The sequence below is a fragment of the Saccostrea cucullata genome, unplaced genomic scaffold (genome assembly GCF_032062105.1).
Source record: "Saccostrea cucullata isolate Sc308-1 unplaced genomic scaffold, CSIRO_AGI_Scuc_v1 ctg2868, whole genome shotgun sequence".
NCBI lineage: Eukaryota > Metazoa > Mollusca > Bivalvia > Ostreida > Ostreidae > Saccostrea > Saccostrea cuccullata.
The window spans coordinates 18420-23478 of NW_026934923.1; positions in this window are offsets into that span (position 1 = coordinate 18420).

The following is a 5059-nucleotide window of genomic DNA, read 5'->3' on the forward strand; positions in this document are numbered from 1 at the left end:
ATTGGAACCTGATTGTTGCATGGTTTGATTTCTAAAACCAAGTGGAATATCATTCTTTAAGCAAAACTATAAGGAGGAATATAAAAAAAAATTTAATTTGCTTGACAATTAAAGAATCTCTTTTCACTTTAAAGGGGGTCATTTTTCAATGGGGGTCAATTTTTTATAGGACTAACATTTAAAATAATGACCCTTAGGACACTTTTTCTACAAAAAATGATTTTTTTTTTCTACGGATAGGGGGTCATTTTTTCTTGTTGAAAAATGACCTCCGGTCATTATTCGATGGGGGTCATTATTCGTCTTTACACCGGTCCCTTAACCTTTCGTACAGTTGGAAGGATGTTTAGATCAATGATTAATTTTAAAAAAATAATTGGAAAGATTTGATTTGAATACCGTATTTGAATTCCAATGTACATACATTTTGCAGATATACATTATGTATTTTTTTCAGCAGTACCAGTAAGAAAGGTAAGAAATTATATCCCTGACCACAAAAATAGCCAACACCAGTTACAGGATTATAAGAAATTTCGAAAGTTTTGAAGTGAATTATTTGTAATCTTTCTTTGCTTATCAGAAAGTTTCTTTAGAAAGAGGCTTTTTTTCAAATTTGATTTTTTTTTCATTCAGTTTTGAAAATATAACGGAGAACAGTGTTCCAGCAGCATATTTGCCATATGTATTAGCTTATGCAGTTAATTATCAATTTTTTCTCCATTTTTTGACAGCAATAATTGGATTTGTAGTGTGTTTTGTTTTTATTTAGGTTCTTTCTTTGTTTGCAGTTTTATTGTTTGTTTGCTTGCTTTTTTCTTTGTTTTCTTTTATTTCGGGGAATCCAATTTAGAGAGCAATTTGAATCTTTTTCTTCAGTCTAATACACATCTCAGCGTACAGTACATATTAAATTAAACCTTCTGTGGATACATGTAATGAAATGAAATATTTATGAATTTCTTGTTGGACTGCTGAGAAATATTGTATAAACTGGAATTCACGTTAACTTGAAGGATTTTCTTTATTTTTTTAATGTCATTCAATACACTTTGCAAAACAATGTGTAACATATGACATCAATATTTTTTTTATTTTGAAATGTGTTTACAAAGAGCTATTGTCTTGTTTATGATTCTTGTTACCTTCTATTTTTTCTGATCTTTATCATTGTGTAATATTTTCTTTTTTACAGTTAAACAAATAAAAGTAAAATATTATTACCATTAATATGTAGTTACACATCTATGTCATATAATGTATATGGCAATCACATCAATTCGTGTAGTCTTTTATTCCTAAATAAAAAAATGCTCTTTTTAAACTTGTATTTTATGACTGATCGTAGGTTGAAAGACACATCTATCTACTTTTAGTATGTAAATGAAATTTGCCAAAACGTATAAGATATCTACGTCTTAAAATTTGTTTACAAATTTCAGATGTTTTTATATTTTATATTTCTTTTATTTACACCTATTTCAATAACAATAGCTTTGAAAATGTAATAAAGATAACAAAAATAAATATTTCCCCATTGATGATTAAGCATAGGCTTTACTGTAATGGGAGACACAGTGCATTTTAAAAGTCTTTTTAATTCTTTAACCGTTTGTATTACAACACAAAGAAACACAAGGAAGAAAAATAAACTAATAGTTATAATCTATCATATTTCCTTTATTATTTCGTTTTCCTGTTATCTAAATTTGTCTTTTAAAAACTGCGCAATTTTTTTTCATACCCTTTTACGCATTATCAAGATGACTCCATTTTAAAAAAGGAATTTGAAATTAAAAATTCCCTCATGCGCGTATTGTTAACGAAAACTTATGCATAAAAAGTATTAAGAAATATTTTGATTTAATCATTCAATTAAATTGATTAAATTAAATCACAATATTTCTTAATACTTAACACAGAAAGAAAAAAAAATGAGAGAATTTGATAATTTCAAATCATGAAGATGAATTCCTTTCATTTCGCCCGAACGATTGTATTTTGATTAACAGACCAATCACAGGTGCTATATTTGTAACCTGAAAATGTAAAATTGAATAATTTGATTATAACTATTTCCGTTCATTACTTAAATCAGGAAGATATTCACGAATGGTAATAAATGGGGATCATTTTCATGCTGTGCAAGTCTCCACCTCCTCCACCTATATGAGCACATTTACCTTTACCCCATTCCTTATTATCTCTGCCTGGGTACTGCATACTAAACAGATCACCAGTGTTTAATGTTCTGTCACCTGAAGGAAATAAAAATTGGGGATATGACACACTGTCTGCAGAAAAACTTCCAAATTGTTAATTGTAGAATTGATTTAATTTTTATCTTCTTAAAATACACATTCAAAGAATAATCTCAATCTGCTCTCTTTTCCTCGTATGAAATCGGTCAATCCATTATATATATATGCAAGTAATGTAATGTGACGATTGCAAAAAATTATCGTCATGATTTTTTGTAAGGTTACCATTACCTTTCTGTATACAATCGTTCAATCTATTTTATATGCACAAATAAATTATGCTACGATTGAAATACAGATGTATTGAAGTCAACACTTTTCTCGTCATGCTCATTAGCGTCTTTTTATAGTAAAATATACAAACATAAAACACGTGTGCAATTCAAGTTCACTTCGATTATCTAATCGATATCTGAATGGAAATAACTATTGTCAATAGATAAGAAATCGTCGATATTTCGAAATTTAGAGTTCAAGGCCCAGCAAGTGTTTACTTTTTCCCCTTAAAAAACTAAATTCTGCTTTATATCAATACAAAAATAGGTCTGTTAATAAGAGGGAGCAATTGGTACTAATAGTCAGTTGAGAAACAAAACTGCTTTACACAAATACCATTTTTAAATTAGAAAGAAACTCTCGAAGTCCAGGTATATCAACCCTTTAATAAGAAAGGCAATTCGCAGCCTTTCAACTTAATTTTACTACAAATTTGTACATTCCAGTTCGATTTTTCCAGGACAACATTAGTATTAAAGCACACTTCAGGCAAAAGAAAAAAGGAAAATGAATTAAACGGTTCCTAGCTTTCAGCCATTTTCGACATTTCTTGCAAAATTTCCAGAGTCGGCATACGAATGATTCAACTTAACTCAAAGGTAATATGTTGTTTCATAAAAAAAAACAAAAAAACATTGACATTAGAATTAATGCATTAGCATTAGATTTGATGTCAAACTCTGTCGTATTCGTTTGATATTTGCTCATTCTATACAGTCGTACACATGTAATCTCTAAATATGATACCAGAATCTGTTCTTTTTTGTTTTAAGTACTTTACTATTCATTTTTAGTTTAATGCCAAGTTGCCAATGTATAGTATGTTGTTGAAAAACAAACGGACACACAGATCAAAGCATTATTATTAAAATATCAACTTATTGGATTCATTATACTCAAACTTTCAAAAAATAAAAGTGTTGAAATAATAATGCATTCTAGTATTAGTGAAAGTGTTACACACAAAGATCCTCTCCCTGATTGTTTGATTACGGGGGCTGTTTGTCAACAAATTAACCATCAGATATAAACATTTTTTAGATATCTTAGCCTGTAAGTTTTCATTTAGCTAAGAAAAAATCAGATATTTTAGTTTTTAAATTTGATCATTTGTTAAATCTTTATATGGAGCTCTTCTTTTAAAGGAGATTAATACAGTATGGAAATACATAGCCACAACCGCCCAGTTCTCCCAAACTAGGAATTTCATTTAAAATTAGATTTTATCAAAATTATCAAATATAAGGAATTTTTTTAACAACAATACTTCATTACATTATAAAAACAATTGCATTGTTCCATATGCGTAAGATGACAGCATCAATTAAGGATGAATTCTTTTGATCAATTTACCCCAAGTGGGTCTTCGTACTTAGACATGTCGTAAAATTCAAACTGATAACAATTTGGACCTAGTCACGTGACGGTGTAGTGAATGGACGTGTCCTTTATCCGCTCCGTCTTTTGACATATATTTTTCTTGGATTTTTCTTTATTGTGCTGTTTTGTGTATATATACTGTGTACAGTGGTTTTGGGAAGTGTTTTCCTTTTCATTTGGAAGTTTTCCTTGGAAAAGGCGAGCGTATTTGTGTTTATTGCTATTGTGTTTAATTCAACAGTGTACTAAACCTAGGTGAGTGAAGCTCACACTGAGTTTTGATTGAACAATGGAGCAAACAAAAATGTTAAAACCCGTATATCTAAGGAACAGAGATATCCAGACGGACAAGAGCAACTATGTAACAGATTATAACTTAGCATGTGCGGTGGGTACGGTTATTTCAGATATCAAATGCATCCAAAGGGACAGAGACCTATGGAGAATTTATGTAGAATCGCGTGAAAGTAGGAATCTTCTTGTATCGGAAGGCTTCGAACTGCGAAATAAAACAGTTTCTGTTTTCGATACAAATCCCTTTTCAGCAGGGACAGAGAACCCTAACGAAGAGGTTGTACGAGTAACAGTTAGGGGGGTCCCCCTCTCTGTTGATGACACATGCATTAAAAATATGCTCGAAAAACTAGAGGCAACTCTTACCTCTGACATTAAGTATGAAAAAATTCGAAATCCAAATACTTTAAAAATGACAGAAATATTAAATGGCAATCGATTTGTCTACATAAAACCATTAGAAAAGGGGAAATTTCTACCAAGAAATAGTGAGTGTGCAGGTCTCAAATGCTCAATTTCTCATCTTGGTCAACCAAACAAGAAAAGGAGCATGGTGTGTACCAACTGCTGGGGAGAAGACCATTTAAGGTACAATTGCGAATACGAGGCCTGTTGTAAAGTCTGCCGGAACCCCGGCCATTCCCCGGGAGACACAGCCTGTCCTAAGCACGATTCATCTTCCAAAGAAATCATTACTTTCAGTGGAAAAGATGATGTCTTGTCTAATTTCTACCCGTGCGATATTACAGTGTTTGGTGTTTCTCATGCTTCCGCAGAGCATGCTTTTCAGTATAGCAAAGCGATGCGAGCAGGCGACATCATAAAGGCATCCGCTGTCAGAAATGCCG